Below are 22,496 nucleotides of genomic sequence, written 5' to 3' on the forward strand. Positions count from 1 at the left end.
CCCATGAGCTGGCAGTCTGAGGAAAGGTGAGCCAATCATGAAAATGCCTCCAAAATATACTTTCAGAACCAAGAACAAGGAAGAGCTGTTATTACAAGCTTGAGAGAGATCAGAAAGAAACAGGGTGGCAATGGGTGATATTAGAGCAGAGATTAGGATGGGCTGGGGCCAGCAGTGACAAGGACTAGATGGAGTAGAGTGACCCTTCGGTGTTTGAGAGATGAAGGACCAGAAGCATCTCAGTTTTTATGTTTTATATTTCCACTCCCAAGGGAACTTTGAACCGTCTCCTCCAGGGGAAATTCTGAGGTGGTAGGTGCCCAGTAAATATCCAGATAAATCCATGACTGGGGGAGTCTAATATTGGCGCATTTATTCAACACATTCTCATTTCACTCCAGTCCTGTGACATTTTAAAGTGTGTTGACAAGTTCTTGATACTCTGCTCTTCAAAATGCGGAGCTTGAGGGGCCGGGGATTTAGCTCAGGGTTCCGCTGCCTGTATCGAAACCACAAGGACCTGAGTTCGATCCCTGGTACCAAAAAAGAAAAAAGAAAAGAAAGAAAAAAAATGTGGAGCTTGATTCCCTTTTCATTAAGAGTGAGCTGTATTTAGTATTTCTATTGAATTCAAAATGTCAGTATCCCCACCCCCACCCCAGCAAAATGGTCCAAGAGAGATTAGGGCATAAAGGTAGCAGTTTCCTCTTTGCTCTTCCTCATGGATCTCCCCACCTCGGAGAAACCAGCTGCCATGATGTGAGGACTCTGGAGAAGACATTTGGAGAAGCCCACACGGCAGTAAGTAGCTAAGGTCCTGCCAATAGCCGTATGCATGCACCATCTTGGAAGAGGATCCTCTAGCCCAGTCAAGATTTCAGACCATGGCAGCCCTGGCTGCCATCTCAGCTGTCACATGGTGAGAGAACCGTCCCAGTGAAGCTGCTCCCAACCCATGGAATGGGTTGTGAATGCATGCTGTCTTAAGCAAGCAAGTCTGAGGATAAAACAGAGGCCTCTGTCCAACCATTTGCAAAGCTCTGGGGATATAGTGGGATAGAAAGTATTTCTGTCCATGCCCTCATAGAGCTCAGTCTATTAGACAATACAGACAAAACTAATTAATACTTTAATAGGAATAAGAGTGAGATATCAAGGAGCGGGAGGCTGAAGGGAGAGTGTAGAGGGGTATCACCCAGCCCAGTGTGAGAGGTCACAGTGTAGTGTGTCCCTAAGTAATATATCTAAGCTTTAGACCTAAAAAACAAGCAGGAATTAGTCAGGTGAACGAATATGAGGAGAGAAAAGGTAGCCTAAGCCAATGGATTAGTATGTACTAAAGACTATGTAAGCACGAAGTAGCATGTGCAACTGGAGAAATGAGAGGGTGAAGACAGTGAATGTGCCCTGAGCTGAGGCAGTGGTAGTGGGATGAAGAGAAACAAAAGGACTCAGGTTCTGATAGCCACGCTGGAGTGGCTGTCATAGAGAAGAGAATGGGAGGGATCTGGGATAATGCCAAGGCCTCTGGCTGATGCTCTTCACAGACAGAGAGAAGAGGGTATGAGGTAAAGAGAGTACGTTACATATCGGACCTGTCGGGTTTAAGGTCCAGGAAGAAAGATCTCATCTGAAGAAACAGAAGCCACTTACATGCTGCCAACTGAACCCCCAAAGTGAAGGAGACCTCTGAAAACGAGAGCGCTCTGGCACAAGGAGAGTTGGGCGACCACCAAATCTGAAGAAACTAGCAAAGCATTGCCCAGAGTAATGGGAAGAAAATCAGAAACCAAGACAATGGATTTGCTCATCATTTGTTGACAGCAACAAATGATGCTGAGAAGTCAAATAAGAAGTTGTGTGAGTCCCTAAAATATAGCAACAAGGACATTGCCCAAATCCTTGACCAGGGTGTTAATTTCAGAGATGCTCATTTGGGGCCTACAAAGCAATCTTAATAGTTTTAGACATACTAGAGAGACAATTTTTTTCTTTATAAACAGATGAAGGGAGAGCTACTCAGCTACTTGTGTCACCCCCTAAAAATGCTTTCTCAGCAAGCACCCCTCCCTGGATTAGCAGAATGGCCCAAAGTATTCCCTGAGTGCATCAGAGTTCACTAAGACAGCCCAGAGGCAGGGTCACATGGACATGAAAATGTGGAATACACCGGGCATCGACAACAGGCTTCTCCCCCCACCATCCTCCATGCTCTTCCGGAACACAAGAACAACTTCTTAGAGAAATAGGAGAGAACTCCACTGAGAGAGCTATCCAACTGATCCCCGAGTTTCAAGTGAACTACCCTCCACTCTACTTTGTCTCCATTCTAACATCTATAAAATAAGGAAGAAAAGAGAACTCACCACCAAGAACTAGAGAGGCCCTGGGATCCCTGGGCTTGGTGATGAGCCCAAAGTAAGAACTCAGGGAATGGTTCTGTGGTGACACATAATCATATTACGCTTTGAGTATTATGAAGATGAGCACCAGTACATCCCAGGCGCCATCCGAAATCTTTCCCTTTACATCACAGCTCCTCAGCCTGTGGGTCTCTCCCAGACCCTCCCATCTCCACCTATTCCACGAGAGGTGTGGTCTGATAGGAAGCTGAGTTTTCAGCCAGATAATGAGCCCAGCAACAGAGCAACCTGACCACACAGCAGGAAAAAAAGATAACAGACTTGTGGGGTTTTGTTGGCTTTTTTTGTCCTTGCTGGGGAAACTCCCTTCATGGGCAACAGAACCAAGAGAGCAGTTAAAGCCTATCTCTCAGCGAAGGCATCATTCATCAGGAGGTCAAAGTGGAAGGGGCTCTGGTGGCCAGTGAGAATTTGGCAACACCAAAAAACAAACAAACCCCCAACACAAACTAGCAAAACCCAACAAATTACATGACATTTCAAACCCAGCAGGATACAAAACACAGACCCCCAAAGAGGAAGTGATGTATTCACCCCGCCAAACAATGAAGTCAACACTGCGAAGGGGACAGAAAACTAAGTACAAAGGGAGACCATACATTCCATAAAAGGCTACCCGGAGTTGTGACCTAAAGTGCCACAGCTAGCAGGATCCCATCCAGTCAACCCTGTGACAAGATTTATGAGCTAACAGGTTCTGAAATGAGCAAAGAGAAATTGAAGCCTCCTCCCTGTAGAAGTAGAACTCCGTGCAAAATGACCTAACTTGAAGTCACTGTGGAAAAGAATCAAAGGGGGCGGGGGTCACCAGAGTGGACAGTCAGAGAGATGACTACAAAGAAAGCTCTTGTGTATGCTCAGATGGATGCTTGGCATTGACAATAAAGATGCAGTCTCCCGGGTAATGATGCTATGCAGTAACCCCAGTTATCTCAATGAGGGCGGAAACATGAATTAGGTGTTCCAGAGCCTTTGGGGGGATTCCATTTTCATCCTTCATTGAGCTGAGGAACTGAGGTACAAAGAAATGAAGGAAATGGCCTTAAGGATGGCAGTGTGAGTCAGCAGCCCCACCAGGAAGGCCCGGCTGCACCTCCTCACTTCCTGGTTTCCTCTATAAATATTTGAGTCCATTCCCTTCCTCGCCCACTGGGGTCTGTGGCTGCAGTTTTGTAGCGTAGAGAGGCAGCTTTCCAGGAGAGAAGGTGCAGGATCTGGGTCATGTTGGCAAGGGGCTAGGGGCAAGGTATCCTGACATCAGGCATCCGGGTCAGCAGAAACTGAAATTTCTTCCCCGATGGGGCGTTCCCCTCCCTGCACCTGCAAAGCCCATTAGCACTGGTGCCCTTCGTTCTCTCCTTTGAGGGACCGTCCCCGGCTCCCTTTTCACAGGCACCGGCCACACAAATTAGCGGCTCTCTTTGTCCCAGGAGCTCCACAATCTAATTGTGCTGCGCTGTGTACCAAAGACTCCCAAAGTGCGCCAGGCATTGTCAAAATCCTGGCACGTGTTCCAGCAAAGAATTTCGCTCTGCTTAAATGGCCACCAGAACATTTGTTTGGCCATCCGGCCCTCTAAAGAAAAAAAAAAAAGGAAAAGAAAGAAAAGGCCGCAAACTGCTTATGTGACACTTGCAAAGCTGGGTGGAAGTTTAACCAACTCTGAGGAAAGGGCATACACTGCGTGAGGACTTTCCTCTGTTTAATACAGCGGAGCCAGATTCCGGAGCAAAGGGCGGCCACGACTGTCTGGAGGTTTTGTCATACATGGTGTAACATTACCTTCTGCCCACTGGGATCTTATCAGCCCTGTGCTCCTGGTCTATTTTGAGACCCATTTGAGCCTGCTACCTGGGACATGGGGAGTGTTAGCAAAGCGATGCGCAGCTGAGAAACATCGAAGCTGCCCGGTCGGGGAAGAACAGTTGTCACAAGAAACCATCTCTGGCAGCTGAGTTTACGATGCAAAATACTGCTTTTTATTGGACATGAAATTCAGAGGTACAGGGTAATCGCTGTCACCGTGGGCCCAGCTAGCCAAGCAGGCAGGGGGCAATCCAACAGCACAGCAAGTTCTTTAATTAGAGGACTGACGATTAGAAACTGAGCTCTTTCCACCAGGCAGAGCTGAGAGCCAACAACACTCTGGGAGGCAGGTGAAGTCCAGGGTGACCGAAAGCCTTTGTTCGTGTCTGTGGTCTAATAAACGGCAGACTCTGGCTACTGCCTTCCCCACCATCAGGTGGCTGGTTCCCTGCACCTAACTTCACGCTGTGTCCCCAGCTACTCCCACAAAGCCTGCAGTCTCGGTTTGACTGAGGGGCAGCCGAGAGCTGCTTTAAGAGGCAGTGCTTCGGTGCTCTGGTCCTCGGCTGTCCCCTGTGCCCCTGGGGCCTGCAGCAGTGCTGGCTGCCTGACACGTAGCACAAGCTCTGGGCTCTGCCGCTTCACTGCTTGTCGGACCCAGAAACCGCAGCTTCTGACCTGGCTGAGACACGCCCCTTCCTCCCAACTCCCAGATATAAATGGCTTCCTCTTCTCTCTCTGCCAAACCAGCAGGGACGATTTATGACACGAAGGAGCACTCAGAATATAGCAGCCCTCCTGCTGCCTACATTTGGCTTTTGTGTTTGTTTTTTGTTTGTCTTTTGAGACAGGATCCCACTATATAGTCCAGGCTGGCCTCACACTTGCTGTAATCCTCCTGCCTCAGCCTCCCTAGTGCTTGGATTATAGGCATGAGGAGGGCGAGGATTATTTCTAGCAGACAATTCTTTAGGATTTAAAGGAGGGGAGGTTAGGAAGGTTTCATCTTCATCTCCAAATGAGCAGTACAGGCTGGTGGTGTGGCTCAGGGGTAGAGCATTTGCCTAGCACCTGTGAGACAGAGAGAGAGAAAGAGAGAAGAAAATGACCAGTTAAAGTCATCAGCAGATGGTAAAATGCTCAGGGCCCTGAAGACAATAGGAAGTGAGAGGTGAGCTCCCATCAAAGCATGCAAAAGAGGCCGGGGGAGGGGAGCCTCCAGCCAGAAGATGCTCCACTCTGCAGCCACCATGTGTGTCAGACAGCGGCCCTCTCCAACTTCCATGTGGCATTTGTTAACTTAACAGCCATTGTGTGCAACTTCCTCTCCACTGGCTTCTCCTTAGACAAATAATAAACAAACCATCTCCCTTTCTATAGGAAAGTTGGAGACTTATTTGCCTCCAAAATTGCTCTCATTAGGGTGGTGAGATCTAAAACAGTCTTTCAAAGTCTCAGCTTTCTGATGATGATGAGTGTTTCTCAGAGTGAAAAGGCCAGAATAATTAGGTTAAGTCCCATCCAGCCCCAGCCATCTGTGCAGCGAATGTGCGGATGATCTTGGTAGTGGTTAAGCCACTTACTAACCTACTACTCACAGGGAAATGAAGCAAGAGGTGACTAATGATGGTGGCTAAGGAAGCAGCTGCCATTGTTTCCGTTTAGTTTGAAGCAGTTCCTACCTTTCCAAAGATAAGAATAACTGGATGTTTAAGATCCAGAAGGGACCTGAGTTCGATCCCCGATACCAAAAAAAAAAAAGATCCACAAGGAAGGGGAGGCCTCATCTCTGCTGGCTAAGGCTTTGGGGACACAGACCTGTGTTCAAATCCTAATTCTGCCACTTACTGGCCGAGTGACCTCAGTCCAATTATTTAATCTCTTTAAGTGACAGATTCCTCTTCTGTAAAATAGAAGAATGATATTTGCCTTATGGGATTGTTGTGAAGATTAGCATAAAATGCCAGGTGCAAAGTAAAGGCTTAGCAAGTGGCAAATAATTATTGGAGAATAAATAAAATGAAGAGAGAAGATTTGCTAATAAACAAGCCTCTTCGACTAATCCCACCTCCAATTATGATTCAGGAGCTCAGCATATCATCCTTCACACTGGAACCTCATTCAGCAATAACGCCATCTGCTTGCTTGCTTGCTTGCTTGCTGTAATAATCCAAGGCTAAAGTCCCTTTTAAATATGCCTGGCTAATGGGAGAATTATAAAGAGCAATTCGAGAATTTACAGTGAAAATGCATTCTGGAATAAGAACCTTCCAAGATACCCTGAAGATCTGCTTTTCTGACAAGAACCACCCAATTTTAAGTTTCCACTATTGTGAAAAGTTCCAGCAGGGATCTAGATTGTGAGTATTTCAGGTTTGCTATGTGCAGAGATTGTGAAAACTTTTCTCAGGTTAGGGCCCTAAAGGGAGTACAGCTGTTCCTCAGTATCCTGGTTACAGAACTTGCTGCAAATACACACGAAGATGAACGGCTGACTATTAGGGAGCTATCAAGATGGAAAGGGGCTGGACATGGCACTCAGTGTTGGAGCACTGGCCTGCCATGCGTGAGACCCTATGTCCCATCCCTAGCACTACACAAACACAAAAAAGGCATGACAAAGCACTGTTGTTACAGCTTCCAGTTCTGATAGACAAATGCTGAAACAAATTTGACAAGTGCATAGAATTAGCCCTGGAGCCATTTTATCTCTTATGTCATTGTGATAGTTTGGATTTTGACTGTCTCTCAAAGGCCCCTACGTTGAAGGCTTGGTTCCCAATCTGTGATGCTCACAGGAGGTGTAAAGCCTTTAAGAAGCGAGGCCTAGTGGAGAGAAGCTAAATCACTGGGGATGTTCCCTTGAAGGAGCTATGGGGGCCACCACCTTTCTTGTCTCTCACTTCCTGGCTGCCACAAGTTGTACCATCTCCTCTGCCACACACCCTACCATGATGTTCTGTGCTGCAACAGGCCCAAAGCAATAGGCCAGGCAACCATGCACTGAAACCTCAGAAACCATGAGCCAAAATCAAACTTTCTTCCTTTTAAGTCTTTAGCCACCAACTGGGAACCACTGGCTTCGAGCAAAAACATGATGTGAAAGCAGGAAGAGGTGCTTAATGTGTCTTCTGCAAATTAAGCCAGCATAGATTTCAAATGCTTTCCCCTGAACATCCAAGCACATGAAATTGATCTCATCCCGCACTTAGTTTCTTTGCTATGTGCTTGGAAATCCCACCCATGTCCCGGATTCCCAGCTCTCTGCAAAACTGAAGGATGCTAACTTAGTATTACTGAGTGATAGTGAGCTTGCTTGTACCCTCAGTGGTGTCTATCCCTTAAATTAGCCACAGTGGGCCAAGGATTTAGCTCAGTGGCACCATGCCTGCCTTGCAACCACAAGGTCCTGAGTTCGATCCACAGTATCAGAAAAAGAAATTAGCCACAGTCACTGTGGTGGTTTTGTGATATTTTGATAGTTACCAGATGTACATATACCTTATACGCACAGAAGAGGGGCATCCAAAGTTGCTCAAAATAGAACGAGAATTGTAGCTGCCACGTATGTTTTAAATATATTACCCATACAATTAAGAATAGAGGGGCCGGGGATTTAGCTCAGTGGTTTCGCCGCATGCTGCGCAACCGCAAGGACCTGAGTTCAATCCCTGGTACCAAAAAAAAAAAAAAAAGAATAGAGTATTAAAAGCCAGCTCTATAAATCTTAGAAAAAAACAATAACACCAACTCTTCTTGGCCACAAAGAGCCCTTACTAATGCTATAGATTCCATGATGACGTGGCTTTGGGGGTAACATAATATTCCTGAGCAAGAAAGAACATTAGCTCCCTAAAATAAATAGCAGCATACACTTTTTTGCACATATCTAAAATGAAAGGACATTCTTTTTGTTTGAAATAGCCCTCCTCAAAAAAAAAAACCCTTTTATTTTGGAAAATTTTAAAGATACACCAAAGTAGACATAATGGTGTTATGAGTCCTTAAATATCTACCACTCATTGTTTTCATATGGCATCATAGTTCATTTATATTCATTTCCTCCACCCACAAAAGAACTGGATTATTTTAATACCAGACACTATAGTATTTCCCATGCAAGTATTTCACTGTATATCTAAGACATAAGAACTCTTTTAAAAAATATAATCACATGGGAAGAAAATAAAATAAACAAATATATATATAATCACAAATCCACCAATACTTGAGCCAGTAACATAATTCCTTAATATTCTTTAATATCTGATCAGTATTCAAATTTCCTCAAATACCTTTTTTTCCCTAGATACTGGGGATTGAACCCAGGGTCTTCCCACTGAGCTACATCCCCAGCCCTTTGTATGTTTTATTTTGAGACAAACTCTCACTTATTTGCCCAGGTGGGCCTCAAATTTGTGATGCTACAGCCTTACCCTCCCTCAGTGCTAGGATTACTGGCACACACCACTGTGCCTAGCTACATGGTGATTTTTTGTTTTTTTAAATCAAATATATCTTTAAATTTTAAAAATCATAACTTTTTAAGGAACCCGCGTAGATGAAGTTCCTCTTAGAAATATTTCTTTAAAGAAGTGTTTCCTCATGGAGTGTTTTATCACAAACTCAACCATCGCCCCCAGGCCTCCATTGGGCTGGGCCTATTCTCCACAGGAGAGAAGGGACACACTCTGTTAAGGCTTTCTTGCTACCTCTTACTTCCAGGTGGCTCCCTATAGAGCAAAGAGCTGGCAGGAGGAAAACCTTAATTCTAATCCTAATTTCATCAATAGATAACTGAACAGTCTAACTCTGAGCAAATCCATTTTCTTCTGGGTCTCTGTGTCTAGTCCTGGGAAGGGAGGAGGTCAGCCTACGTAACCTCCACATTTCTTTCTGGCTATTAAGATTCAACATATTTGCTTTTATGTTCAATTCATTTCAAATGCACTTATCCCTCCATGTCACTGTTCTGCCCGGGTGGATTCAACCAATTTTGGATGAAAAGCATCCCTCTGCCAGAAAAATTGAAAACTGCACCTGTCCTGAAAGTGCACAGATTTTTGTCAGTATTCCCTAAACATTATAGAGTGACTATTTCTGTAGCATCTACATTGTGTTGGGAATTACAAGTCATCTAGAGAGATTTAAAGTAAACTAGAAGGTGTGCACAGGTTCTATGCAAATGCTATGGCACTCTACACATAGGACCGTAGATTCTGGTGCCTAAGGGAGAGGTGTCTACCAAAGGACAACTACACTATCGCTACATGGTGTTATCTTGTAAAGATGAGAGGGTGACTATTGTAGCAGACAGCAGGGTATTTGAGATCACAAGACCAGTTGAATCTTGACTCAGTTCTCTTGGGTAAGCCATTAACCTTTCTAACCTTTGCTAAGGAATGAATAGTAAACACTTTTTCTTTCTGATGTTCAATTTCATCTCTCTTTGAAAAACTCTCTCACACACACATACTTTAATTTTGTCGTTTGAGACAAGGTATCACTACATATTTCAGGATGGCCTTGAATTCACTATGTGGCTCAAGCTGGCCTCAAACTCGTGGCAATCCACCTGCCTCAGCCTCCCAAGTGCCGGGATTACAGGTATTGACCACTAGGCCCAACTTGCTCTGTCCTTTCCTCTTTCTTTCTTCCTTTCTTTCATTTTTTGGTACCGGGGATCGAACTCAGGACCTTGTGCTTGCAAGGAAGGCACAGTGCCACTGAGCTAAATCCCCGGCCCTATTTATTCATTCATTGAGACAAAGTCTCACTAAGTTACCCACAGTGGTCTTGAACACCCGCCTGTCTCAGCCTCCCAAGCAGCTGGACTTCCAAGTGTGCACTACTGCACCTGCCTTTTCTTTTTTTAAATTACATTTGTAAGCACTCACCAGCATTGTTTAATTTTTTTCTAACAATCTTTTTTTGGGGGGTGTGGAACTCAGGGCCTCATGATTGCCAGGCAGGTGCTGTGTCACTGAGCTACATCCCTGGCCCTCTCTAACAATCTTCTGGGAGACGTTTTGGAAGTATAGACAGCCTCTGTCTTGGGAAGATTCAACTTTTGATTTTTGGCCTTTCTGTGGTTTAACAAAAGTGACACACATTCAGTAGAGACTGTACTTCAAATTTGGATCTCTTCCCAGGCTTGCAATATGCAGTACAATCCCCTCTCATGAGGCCGGGCAGCAGCGAGCCACAGTTCCCAGGTAGCCAGGGGATGGCGAGAAGACATAGACCATACCCGACGGGGCACTGTCACCAACCCTTTTCGGACATTTTCTTTTACGTTTCCATGTCCTATCATGTCTACAGACTGCCTCTCAATGAGAGTGAAAGAGCTGACACTTTATCATAAAATAGGCTTTGCATGAGATGATTTTGCCAACTGTAAGCTAATGAGAGTGCTCTGTGCCCATGTAAGACAGGGCCAGGCTGTGATGTTGGTAGGGGAAGTGCATTAGCATTTTTGAAGGGTGGGGGTGTGGCTCAGGGGTAGAGCCCTTGCCAGATCTACTTTAGGCCACATTCCATCCCTAGCACAGAAAAAGCAAAAGCGTTTTTCACTTAATGGCATTTTCAACTCACAGTAAGTTTGTCTAGAACTAAGCCCATGTACGTCAAAGAGCAACTACAATTAGAAGCTTAGTGCCGGTCTAATTTAAATAAAGCATATTGATTTCTGCAAATCAAACTAATGCAGAAGGTCGTTTAACATTGATTATATCCATCAGACAGATGAGTTTTCTGACTAGGCATTCACTGGAATCAGTTCCCTAAAGATGATCCTGATTCAGTTTCTACTACAGCTGAATGTGAACAGTTCTGCCTTTGAATATTTCCTCAAATGGCTTCTTTCTTTCTTTTTTTAAAAAATTTCTTCGTAATGACACTGAATTTAGCTTATCATTGAATAATTCCTAATTACACCATTACACCATTTTGGAACCATTTCTCTTCACTGTGTTCAAATCTTGCCCAAACACTGGAGAAGCAGATCCCGAAAGGAGTATCAGTTCTAAGCAATAATCTTCACCCCAAAAAAGGAAACCTGATGTTTTTACATTTTAACAAGTGTGGGTTATAACTTCTACTTGGTGAGTCACAGGTCCATTAGCACACTGAAGACAGAAAAGTCTCGCTATAAAGCCACTGTGCTTATCGTACAACGAACAAACTTTATTTAACTTGTTTACCTCAGCGCTTTTCAAACTTCCTTATTTTTATGGACCACTAAGAAAGAAAAGTATTGTGACTGTAACTATCACTCAATGCTAGATACCAGCAAACAGACATCAGAGATGCTAAATTTCAAAACGACTTTCCCCTGGGAACGGGTGAACTGTGGTAGATGATGACCTCATGCCCTTTTATTTCTCAAATATTACTGAGAATCCAGTTCTCTGGAACAGCACCACTCGGAAACTTATGCTCTGGCCTAGAGCTTTCATAATCATTTCAGGGAAAAGACTATTTTTCCTATTAAGAATAAGAGAATAATATTTTGGAGAGAGAAAGTACTCATTAGCTGTTCACAGTGTGAACTAAACTGACCTCTAGTTAAAAGGCAATTTCCAGGTATACATCAGCATGTAACTGTCCAGCTATCCACAATCAGCACGCAAACCTCTTTAAATTAAGATGGCATGTAATTAAATCATCCAGCTGGCTGGCAGCTCCTCCCCGCAGGTAGTCTGCTTTCATTTGAAATGACCCTTTTGCTTCGGAAGATCCTCACACCCTGAAGTGACTCAACTTCATAACCACCACTAAAATCGCTCTCTAGCTTTACAGGCAGTAGGCTTGGGCGCAGGGCATCAGGAATTCTAGTGAGTCAGACAAGTCTGTGAGAGTCGGGAGGAGGGTTGGAGGCTACATTTGCTTCCCGGGCATGGGGCGCAGTTGCTACCCTGGCCCTCAGCTCCTGTGCAGGAGCGCGTGGGCCTGGCCCAAGCCTCCCGCGTTGACACCCTTCTTCCACCTGGTCTAAACTCCTCCTCCTAGCCACCCAGGAGCGGCCACCCCTGAGGGACTGACTTCCGGGGATATCAGGTACCATCCCAGGCCGGCCCAGATACCCCATCTTCCCGGGGCTCCGGGCTTCAGCCCCGGAGACGCTTCTGACTCCATCTTCTCCTAACTTTTCCTTAGGATGCTTTTCCTAGCTCCCAGGACTGGCTGGGCCAGCCGGGGCCTCCTGCTGTCCTTGGGGCCCCGGAACAAACATCCGATGACCTGGGGTCACCTTTACCCTCCCCTCAGCCCTAGGCTGGAAGCCCTCTCGGGTCTGCACCTCTGGCTTCCTCCCCTGGGCCTCTTTCCCCAGGAGTGGGGCGCAGAGGGCGGCTCGGGAAGAGCTCTCTGGGCCTCCTTCACGGGCTCTGCATCCGCCGCAGAGATGCTGGCAGCGGGACGGCCCCGCGCGGCCCTCGCCTTATTTATCCGCCCGGCGCAGTTTCCATGGCTCCGACACCGTCCTCCCGCCCCATTCCCCGCGCGGAGCCCAGCCACAGCCGAGCTGCGGGTGGGGAGCGCGGGGGGCTCGAGCGCTGCGTTTGCAAGGCCCTGGCCGCGAGGGTGCGGTCCCCAGGACCCCGACTCCCACCCCGGAGCCGCGGCGCTAGGTCGCAGCCCCCTCCCCAATCGCGCGCACCCCCGATGGTCCCCGGCACGCGCAGCCCCCAGCCCTGCCGGTGGCGCGGGGGAGGGGCACGCGGCGCAGGCAAAGTTGCTGAGTTGCCGAGCGCGCTCAGAAGTTGCAGCTGTGCCTGCAGTTTCCCGCCCCCTTCCTGGACTCGGCGACCCGCAGCGCACGCCCACCCGCCACCACCGCTACCTGCCCCGGGGCCCCGCCGGCCCCCGCAGCATCCCCGCCCCGCGCGCTCGAGGAGCCCAGGTTTCCAGCGGAGTCGGGCTGGGGGCGGGCGGGGCGCACCCCACTCCCTCTCCGCCGGGCCGAAGGAGGGCTGGGCGGGTAGGATCTCCTCCACCCCGGGCGCCACTCGGCCCGGGCGCTCTGTACTTCGCAAAGCCGAGTGTGTGCAGGCGTCGCCCGCCGGCCCCTGCGCCCCGCCGAGGAAAGCGGGGTTTGCTGAACGGTTCCCCTTGCCTCTCACAGGGGGCTTGGCCTGGGAGGGCGGCGGGAGGGGCTCGGCTGGGGGCTGAGGTCGCCAACAGGTGCTCGCGAGCCCATGTGACCGGGGAGGGACGCGCGCAGGGGAGGCCGGGGTGTGGGGGTGTGGGGGTGTGGGGGAGTGGGGGCCCCGGGTCCCCGGGTCCCCGCAGGGGCCACGCTGGAGTGCTGGTGGGTGGCTCCCCCGGCCTGTGGGGGCGGAGGAGGAGGAAGAGGAGGGAGGAGATGCGAAAGTGGGTCAGGAATGTAACTGGACGCTGCACCCCCCCAGGCGCACACCCTGCTGTGGCCGGCCGAGGCCGCCAGCTCCAGCCTTGGAAAGCGAGTCTCTCGGTGTTGTGGTTCCCTAGCATTATCTGTGGACGGTTACTAGGGGATCCCGAGGGATGTGTGACCCTTTGGGAAAAAAAACTTAGTTGCCCCAGTTACTGGGTTTGGCTTTGCTGCAGTGATGGAGCAAATATTCTAGGTGAGCCGGGCCACGCAGGAGCCGGCCGTGGCACTTAGGGTAGATTAACTTTTCTTGTTGCTGAACCAGAAAGGAAAGCTGGAGAGGAGATGGGGTTTTGCCTTTGGTTTTCTTTTCTTTTCGTTTCTTTCTTTCTTTTTTTTTTTTTCATCTGTCTCGGAGGACATAAATTAAGTTTTTGCGTTAGGGTTTGAGTCTTCCAAATGCAGACTGGGGCTGCTGTTAAATTTACCAGTTCTTAACCGTCCCGGACTTAGTTGATCCAAAGGTTTGAAGTTGATACCCTGCAGTTGGAAGGGACAGGGGACAGTGACAGTTTTGTTTGGGGAAGGCCTGTGAAGCACACATGAAAAGGCCTTTATTAAAAGGACAAGACGGGGAAAACTCCAGCCCTCCTACAGCAGAAACCAGAGTTTCCCCCTGAAAACAGTGACCAGGACTCGGCCCACATCCCAAGCACATGATTAGGAAGGGGCAATCCAGATGCCAGTGATGGGGTCTCCTCAGACAGGCAGCATCCAAAAAACTAATTTTTTTTTTTTTTGCAAAATGAGACTGCAGAGGAAAAGCTTAGCAGGTTAAGTCCGTAGCCCAGAGTAGTCTTCGTACCCTTCCTGGGTTTGGTGCGGTTTTCTGTCTGGTTTTGCCTGGTGGACCTCAGTCACAGGTGCAGGGCAGGGCTGCTGAAGCAAGGCGTCAGGGGCAGCAAAGCCACAACTCAGAAGAAATATGCAACTGCTGGAGTTTTATTCAGAGCAAAGAGGGGTGTGTTGTCCTCTGCGGAGATCTTCCGGGTTCACTGCAAAGCTGACATGGGATTAATGTCAACTTCTGTATCCAAGGCTCCTGGCACAAAGAAACCTGCATTCATTAGGATGTATTTTACTTTCAAAGAGTATCGCTAGGAGATAAAAATAAGGAAATCCAATTATTTTTGCAAATTGAATCATATTGTACATAAATAAAACAGGAGACTACTTTGTTTACAAACTTCTGTGAAGGTACAGTATAATCTAAGAAAAAAAACAAAAAAAATTTTTGCACTAGAAATTGAACCCAAGGCCTTGGTCATCCTGAGTATGTGCTCTAGCACTAAGCTACAGGCGCAACCACAATTATTTTTTTTTTGATACGGGGGATCGAACTCGGGTCCTTGCGCTTTCAAGGCAGGCACTGCTGAGCTAAATGCCCAGCCCCCCAAATTATTATTAGAAGTAGTAACAGTAGCAACTGGGTGACCTTTTCTGAGATGTCTTACTATTAGAATGGGAATACTAATTATTATTATAATATGTGTCCTCCTTTTGAGTAGTAGATTAGACTTTTTACATTCATTTCTGCTGGCAAAAGTCATTTTCACATTTCAGCTTTTTGCATAAACTGTAGGACCGCTGTAGTTGGAAGTTGAGAAAGTCCATGCACTGCGTACTCTCACATTATGAATGAAAAGATAGAGTTATACCAAAGTTTTCTGGAAACTTCCAAAAAGCTAACACACTCAGGATCACCTGTTAAGGAACGTGATTTCCTTCTGTGTGAGATAACAAGCCTTTAAAATCTTGGTTCAAACCAGAATTGCTGTCATAGAAATGAATTGCAAATTTAAATAAAAGGAAATGGAAATCTTTCCTTTTTTCTCCCATCCTTCCTCCAAATTTCACCTGTAAAATGAAATAATTATATATAGGATGATCTGCCTGTTAGTTGTAAGTCAGATTTAGAAAGTAAGTTAAGGAGTCTGTTAAGAAAGAGTTAGTTAGCTGGGCAAGGTGGCACATGCCTGTGATTGCAGCACTCTAGGAGGCTGAGGCAGGAGGATTACAAGTTCAAGATCAGCCTAGGCAATTTAACAATTTAGTGAGATGCTGTCTCAAAACTTAAAAATTATTTTGAAGGGTGGAGATGTAGCTCAATAGGAAGGCCCTGGATTCAATCCCCTAGTACCAAACAAGAAAAAAGCAAAGAAAAACCCACTTGACATGTACATTTTGAAGCACTTCTTAAGAATTCATCTGGGCCGGGGATTTAGCTTAGTGGTTTCGCCGCCTGCTGCGCAAGTGCAAGGACCCAAGTTCGATCCCTGGTACCAAAAAAAAAAAAAAAGAATTCATCTACGTGTAACAGATTCTCACGTAGATTACTGTGGACCATGCATTTGGACCCATTTACTCCCTGACACCTTCAGAGTACTTTCTGAGTGAGCATGTGTTTGAAACATCTGCACCACCTACAGTGTGTGTAGACAGTGTCAGGCCCTGTGGGAATTAGAGAAGCATATGCATGTTCCTAAAAGAGACAAGTCTCACAAGGTCTAGTTGGAGGTAACAGCTAGATGACAAATACAAGTTCAACAATTAAAACACCAGTAAAAAAATGTACATATATGCATAAGAGGAGATGACGGATTTGTATACAAGAGTCACAAGGAGTTGAGAAGTGGAATAAGAGAGATTAAATTTTTTCCTTGCGTCTCCAAAATGTCAACAATTGCTTGACCTTGCATTGCTTCTGTAAAAGAATACAGAGTTTGCTCTTTTTTTGGTACCAGGGATTGAACTCGGGACCTTGGGCTTGTGAGGCAGATGGTGACACCACTGAGCTAAATCCCCCGCCCTGGTTTGCTGTATTTAAGGAGATGTTGCTAGCCAGCCACAGAAAGTCCCCGATAGGTCAGAGAACAGAGTGGGCTGGGCCCAGAACTGAGGGCAGCTTTGTGGGAGGTGGAACACAAAGGGTACCGGCCACACCCTTGCCTAGGGCTGCCTGGTGTCCTGGGTATGGGATGTGTCCTGCAGGGTGGCTGCTACGTGGCAGCCATTGGGAAGCGCTTCAGAGGCAGTGGTAGGACTTGAACTTAGGCCTAAAAGATGGACATGATTTTTATGGCTAGACAGGGAAAGGCATTCCCAGTGCTGTAACTCAATGAGATAAGCCCAGAAACAGGAAGTGGCAGGCTGTGTTTAGGGAATTTAAGTAGGTCAGCTTTGCTAAAAGAGATGGACCAAGTATGAAATTTATCTTTTATGTGATAGATTAGGGCCAGACCAATTAGGGACCATGAATGTCTGGCTGAGCTCAGTATTAGGACTTTATCTTTTCAATGGGGAACTAAAAAAGGATTTTGATTTTGACCAGGGGAAGTACAGGCATACCTTGTTTTATTGCACTTTATTGTTTCTTGGGTATTTTTTTCTTAACAAATTAAACATTTGTGGAAACTCCGAGTCAAGCCAAGACTTTTGGTGACATTTTTTCCAGCAGTGAAGGTGATTGTTAACATTTTTCAGCAGTAATTTTTTTTTTCCAGTATTGGGGATTGAACTCAGGACTTCACAGTGAGCTACAATCTCAGCCTTTAAAAAAAAAAATTTTTTTTTTTAAAACCAGGTCTTGCCAAGTTGCCCAGGCTGGCTTGAAACTTGTAATCCTCCTGCTTCAGTCCCCTACATAGCTGGGATCATAGGTGTGCACCACCATGCTCAGCAAAAATAAATTAAGATGTGTCTGTTGTTTTTTCAGATACAATGTTACTGCACACAGAATAGACCAAGGTACAGTGTAAGTGTAATTTTGAGATGTGCTAGGAAACAAAAAAAGTTTGTGCGACTTGCTTTTTGCATGGTCTGGAACCGAAACCTCAAGTTTAAGGTCAAAATTGGATTTGGGAGGGTAATCTCATAGTGTGAGGTAGAGTTCGAGTTTGAGGACCAGGAGTGGCCATTGCAGGGATGGAGGGGGTGGACACGTGTGGTAGCAATGGGCATTGGCTGAAAGGTGGTGATTTGTGAGTTTTAATAGAAGAAAAATGGATGAGATTTTAGAGTGTTTGGACGTGGAGAGCAGTGAACTCAGAGGTGAGGGGGGATTGATTTCCAGGCACCTCGAGAGGTGGGACTCCCCACAGAAACAGGAACAAGGTGAATGGAAAGACTGATGTGAGGAACCAGAGTTAGAGACCACCAGGGAGCCGGTTTACATGATTTAGGGGGGAAGGCTGAGTGGTGGCTGAATGTGCCTCACCTCCGTGGGAGTGATGGGAGGTCACAGGCGGGAAAGAGCGCCTAAGTTTGAATCTTTAGGCAAAGGTCCAGTTTGAGGGAATATTCCCAATTTGAATGTGCCTGAAAATACAATCTGGAAAATTCTCCTTCCTCATAGACCACGAGTGAGTCACTGCTGGGCCTTTCATGAGAGCCAGTATGTTAACTCAGCACTGTTCTGACCAAGATGCTTTAAGCCAGTGCCTCCCTAACCTGGCTCATCGGATTAGAGGGCCCCACCCCATGGGTCCTGCAGCAGAGTCTCCTGGGCCAGCTGCAGCCCAGGAATTAAGCTCTGTGCCGATCCTTTGGGGAAACCATTGCCTCAGCCAGTTTCTGGTCCAGTCTGGCCCTCCCCAGAGGCCTCCTGTGTCTCTCCTGGGACAGCACAGAGTTCTAACCTCCTGCTTCCTTCCAACCTGGCCTTTGCTTTTGAATCTGATGGACAGTCATTAATTGGCAGTGCTCGAAGTTGTTTTTATCCCATGACCTGCTGCTTTCCAAATTTAGCACTGCTCTGGAAGAGTGGATGGATGTGTCCAGCTGAGCTGGAAAAAGGTGGGGTTTGAGAGCCCTGAGTGGTGGGAGTGACTCAAACTGTGTACATGGAAGCCGACAGGAGGCCCTGGCCCAGCCCTGGGCAAACCACTTCCTGCACCTCTGGATGCACAGAGCCAGGGTGTGGCATTTGGCGGTGCCCTTGGCAGTGGGCTGTCAGGGAGCTGTGGAGGTGAGGCAAGTGGGCTGCTGGCTCTCAGTCCACAAGGTCTTCTTCAGGCTCACAGAGAATGTGCACTGTCAGAAACTCGGGGTTGGATTCTGAAAGGCGATGACGACTCGAACACCTTTCTCAAGGAATCCCTGGCTGTCTGTTTCTTTGTCATCATGAAACAAAGGCCCATCCTTCTGCAAGACAGTCATGGATTTTGTCAAAGCCAACTTGCAGTGAGCTAATTACCTGGCTACAAGCGATCTCTGGCTCTGCATTTCCTTTCTGTGTATCAGCCATAAAGAGATGAAATCACACATCCATGTGCTAAGCTGCCTGCTCAAGGGGCGGGTATAAGCTCATGTTTGAAGCTGATGGTGAGGGTCATAAGGGGCAGAATTCTCACCCCACCCCACCCGATTCCACTTGGCCACCAAACACGCATGCAGACTTTAAACCATCCGTTTAGTCTAACTGGTAGGTTATTTTATCATCGAGTCTTTTCCCCATCAGAGAAGAGTAGAAAATTATAGGTCTGTTTTTTTTTTAATTATGGCAAAATACACATAACATAAAATTGACCATCTTTACCCGCCGCCTCCAGCTTGGGGTGGAACCCAGAGCCTTGCACAGGCTACATACATAAGGGCTCTACCAGGAGCTCTATCCCCAGCCCCTTCTTGACCTTTTTTTTTTTTTTGAGATAAGGATTTTTGGTTTGTTTTTTGAGATAAGGTCTTGCCATGTAGCCCAGGCTGTCCTCAAACTTAGGATCTTCCTGCCTCAGCCTCCTGAGTATGGGGATTACAGGGTTGTGCCACCACACCTGGCTCCCATCTTAACCATCTTTTTAAATGTGCAATTGAATTATGCTAAATGTATTCACACTGTGGTGCAATAAATCTAGGTGTTTAAAAATTCACTAAGAATATAAAGGAGTATTCTAAAAATATCAGATAATGAAACCCGGGTTGTACCAAAAACCATAAATAAAAGTGAATAGTATTGAGGACAAACACAACATTCATATTTTCTCTGAGGAGAAGAGAAACAGATGACTGTTTTGTAGGATGGGCTCGCCTGAGTTTGTCCCTCACGGTGTCTCACTGTGGATTCGGTCAGTGCAGAGGAGAAAGGCAGTTTTGTGCGTGAGATTTCCCAAGAAGCCAGGAATCGTACGTGCTAGCATCCTCGTGCAGAGTTTCACATTTTCTTGAAGCTGTGAATATACCACAAGAAAGTTCTCAGTCAAATGCAGATTTACAGCACTTAATTTACCAGTTTCCAGTTTGCTTTTCTGGGCTCCATAAACGCATCCATTTGCCACACAGAGAAGTAGGTTAATATTTGCCCCTGTAATCCTACTCTGCCTAGTGAAATATGGCTTATTATTCATGATACCGTGGCTATCAACAGCCAGAAAAATTCAATCTGAGCAGGAACCCTGGATTAACTCTCACGGAAATGACCACATTGTTAAATAAAACTCTTTTAAAAAGTTGTTTTACAGTGCCTAGGATGGAACCTAGGGCCTCACACACTGAGGCGATTTTTAAAGTTAAGTAAATCTTCCTTAACAATCACAAGAAAAGTTGGAAACATGATGGCCATTCACCAAAGCTCTTAGTCAACCCAAATGTATTAACAGGACACTTTTTTTTTTTAACGTTAGAAAATTTATTTTCACAACCACTTACTCTTTGCCTGCAGTCATTCATAATACCCACAAAACAGGTTTGTAGGCAGGGGATCCAACAGGATGTCAGCTCCATTCCAGAGAAGTTGTGGGTTCATCTTTACCAAAGGAGAAACCCCTTCCCGTAGCTCTCGTGGCTTTGGAAATTTATAGCTAATGATAACCCTTCATCTAGAAGCTGCCACTGGATTTTTCAAAAACTTATGGACTATGAGTTGATCTCACTAAAACTGCCTTGGTGAACTTTTGCTTATCAGTCTTGAAAAGATGTGTTAAAAAACCAGTTTGGCAACTTTTTAAATATAACATGCAGGAAGGCCTTGAGAAAAGGGTTTTGAAACAATATCAGGGTTGGAACTAAGGCAATGTTGGGACTAACTATTCTTTTAAGCAAGAATATTCATGATACACATTTCTGAGAGGGACCCTCCTCCCCAGGCGATTGAGTCTCACCAAGAACTGGGGACACAGTTGGTTCAGCAGGAACTTGTGTACTCTCAGACGCGTGCCTTCTCCCAGCATCATTTGCTGGGACCTGTTGAGAAGCAGACTTCGCATACATTTCTAAAAACACTGTACTGTTACAGCACAGAAAGTATCTCAGATGACAGCTCTCAGAGGACTGAGAGTACAGTTATTTTTATGTGGATGTAGTGACTATCAGTTTAAAGGGTATGAATCAACTATTTAATACAGCAGTTCTAGCATATTTGTCTTTCCCAATACAGGAGAGTCAGGAGTTTCAAGGAGCAAAGGGAAGGGACAATCGATTCATAGGATCATGTCGCAAATCTCTAGAAAAGGCAAGTTCAGGTGGTCCTGAGAGACTAGTGTATTTTAACTTTTACTTTAAAGCTGGGTTCTTTCATTTACTAGAAAAACAGCTTTTAAAAATCAAACTAGCAATCCACATGAGCCTATTTGCATGGCGAAACTGATTTTAAAAAAACGCTGAGGAAATGTTCTTTCGCTGCACCCCTTTGCTTTGTCTTTCTGTGTCGAGCAGGACTTTCTGCCTCCTGAAATGTCTCCTTCGCCCTCAACTCGTGTGTTTTCCTTTTGATTACCTTGGTCCTTGGCCAGCCTTCTGCTTTACACCTTCACCGTGGGAGGGGAGGTGCTTCTCTGTGTTGAGCTGCTGAGCTTTTTATTCTTTCCTGTCACCCCACCACCACCACCCTCTTGATTGATGCTCTTGACCCTGGGGCGAGGAGGGGCTTAGAGATGAAGCTGACTCTGAAAACAGTTTCGGACAGGAGTGTTTGGCATCGGCCGTGGGTCTCACATGGGACCATGTGAAAGCACTCAGCAGGTTTGCAGGGCGCTGTGTGGGTGCTCTCGAAGAGGGCTCCCGGGTGCTCCACATGATTCAGATTACAACATCTGTGTGTATCTTTACCTTTCTCATCGGCATTGTCCTCTTTCCAAAAAACACTTTCTTAGTATTTTGCCCTTGCAGCCCTTTTCAGTTATCATTTGGCAGCATTAATTACATTCACGATGTTGTGCAACTGTCACCACTCTGTGTTTTCAACATTTGTGTTTTATTTTGTTTTGTTTTCTGAGATAAGGTTTCGCTGTGTTCCAGGCTGACCTGGAACTTGCTACGTAGCTTAAGTTAACCTCGAACTCATAATCCTCCTGCCTCAGCCTCTCAGAATTCTGGCATAGGAGCCATACATTACCGCCCTATCACACTGTCTTCTTTCCATCTTTCTTCATTGCCCAAAACAGAAACTTTGCCTAGTAAGTGTTAACTGCCCATTCTGTTTTTCCTAAATTCCTGGTAACTTCTAATCTTCTTTCTGTCTCTTATGCCTATTCTGGCTATTTCATACAAGTAAAATCATACAGTATTTGTCCTTTTAAATCCTGGTTATCTCATTTAGTGTATTTTTTTCAAGATTCATCTATGTTAGGCCAGGTGTGGTGGCACACGCCTGTAATCCCAGCACTCGGGAGTCTGAGACAGGAGGATTGCCATGAGTTCGAGACCAGCCTGGCTACACAGTGAGTTCAAGGCCAGCTAGAACTACATAGGGAGACCCTGTGTCAAAAAGAAAAAAAAATCATCTGTGTTGTAGCACGGATCAATACTTAATTCCTTTCATAGCTGGCTCATATTCATTGTCTCCATATATCACATTTTGTTTATCCATTCATCTATAGAGGAGAACTTGGTTCCTTTCAATACCTTGGCCATTTTGAATAATG

General features: G+C 46.2%; 1 protein-coding gene and 2 long non-coding RNA genes across 9 annotated transcripts in view; 1 reads left to right on the forward strand and 2 right to left on the reverse strand.

Annotated features, from left to right (window-relative positions):
- Positions 1-13,441, reverse strand: part of LOC147826173 (uncharacterized) — a 58,914-nt gene extending 45,473 nt beyond the window's left edge. For 4 of the 5 annotated variants that reach the window (XR_015439081.1, XR_015439084.1, XR_015439085.1 and 1 more), the window contains exon 1: positions 13,072-13,441. This is a non-coding gene — a long non-coding RNA (uncharacterized LOC147826173). The remainder of the gene's footprint in view (positions 1-13,071) is intronic. The other variant, XR_015439082.1, reaches the window with a different exon arrangement.
- Rreb1 (ras responsive element binding protein 1) overlaps positions 12,052-22,496 on the forward strand; it is a 170,011-nt gene continuing 159,566 nt past the window's right edge. For 2 of the 3 annotated variants that reach the window (XM_087181152.1, XM_087181159.1), the window contains exon 1: positions 12,052-12,287. The gene's annotated coding sequence lies outside the window, so the exon portion shown is untranslated. Of the gene's footprint in view, positions 12,288-12,341; positions 13,132-22,496 lie in introns of those variants that run through there. The other variant, XM_087181160.1, reaches the window with a different exon arrangement.
- Positions 19,024-21,608, reverse strand: LOC147826174 (uncharacterized). The gene is made up of 3 exons (XR_015439087.1): positions 21,350-21,608; positions 20,284-20,817; positions 19,024-19,805 (listed from the first exon to the last, which is right to left on the reverse strand). It is a non-coding gene; the product is annotated as an uncharacterized LOC147826174 (long non-coding RNA).

Source organism: Heterocephalus glaber, unplaced genomic scaffold (assembly GCF_053883595.1).
Source record: "Heterocephalus glaber isolate CG9 unplaced genomic scaffold, H.glaber_assembly_v1.0 deba00001472, whole genome shotgun sequence".
In the NCBI taxonomy this organism is placed as follows: Eukaryota; Metazoa; Chordata; class Mammalia; order Rodentia; family Bathyergidae; genus Heterocephalus; species Heterocephalus glaber.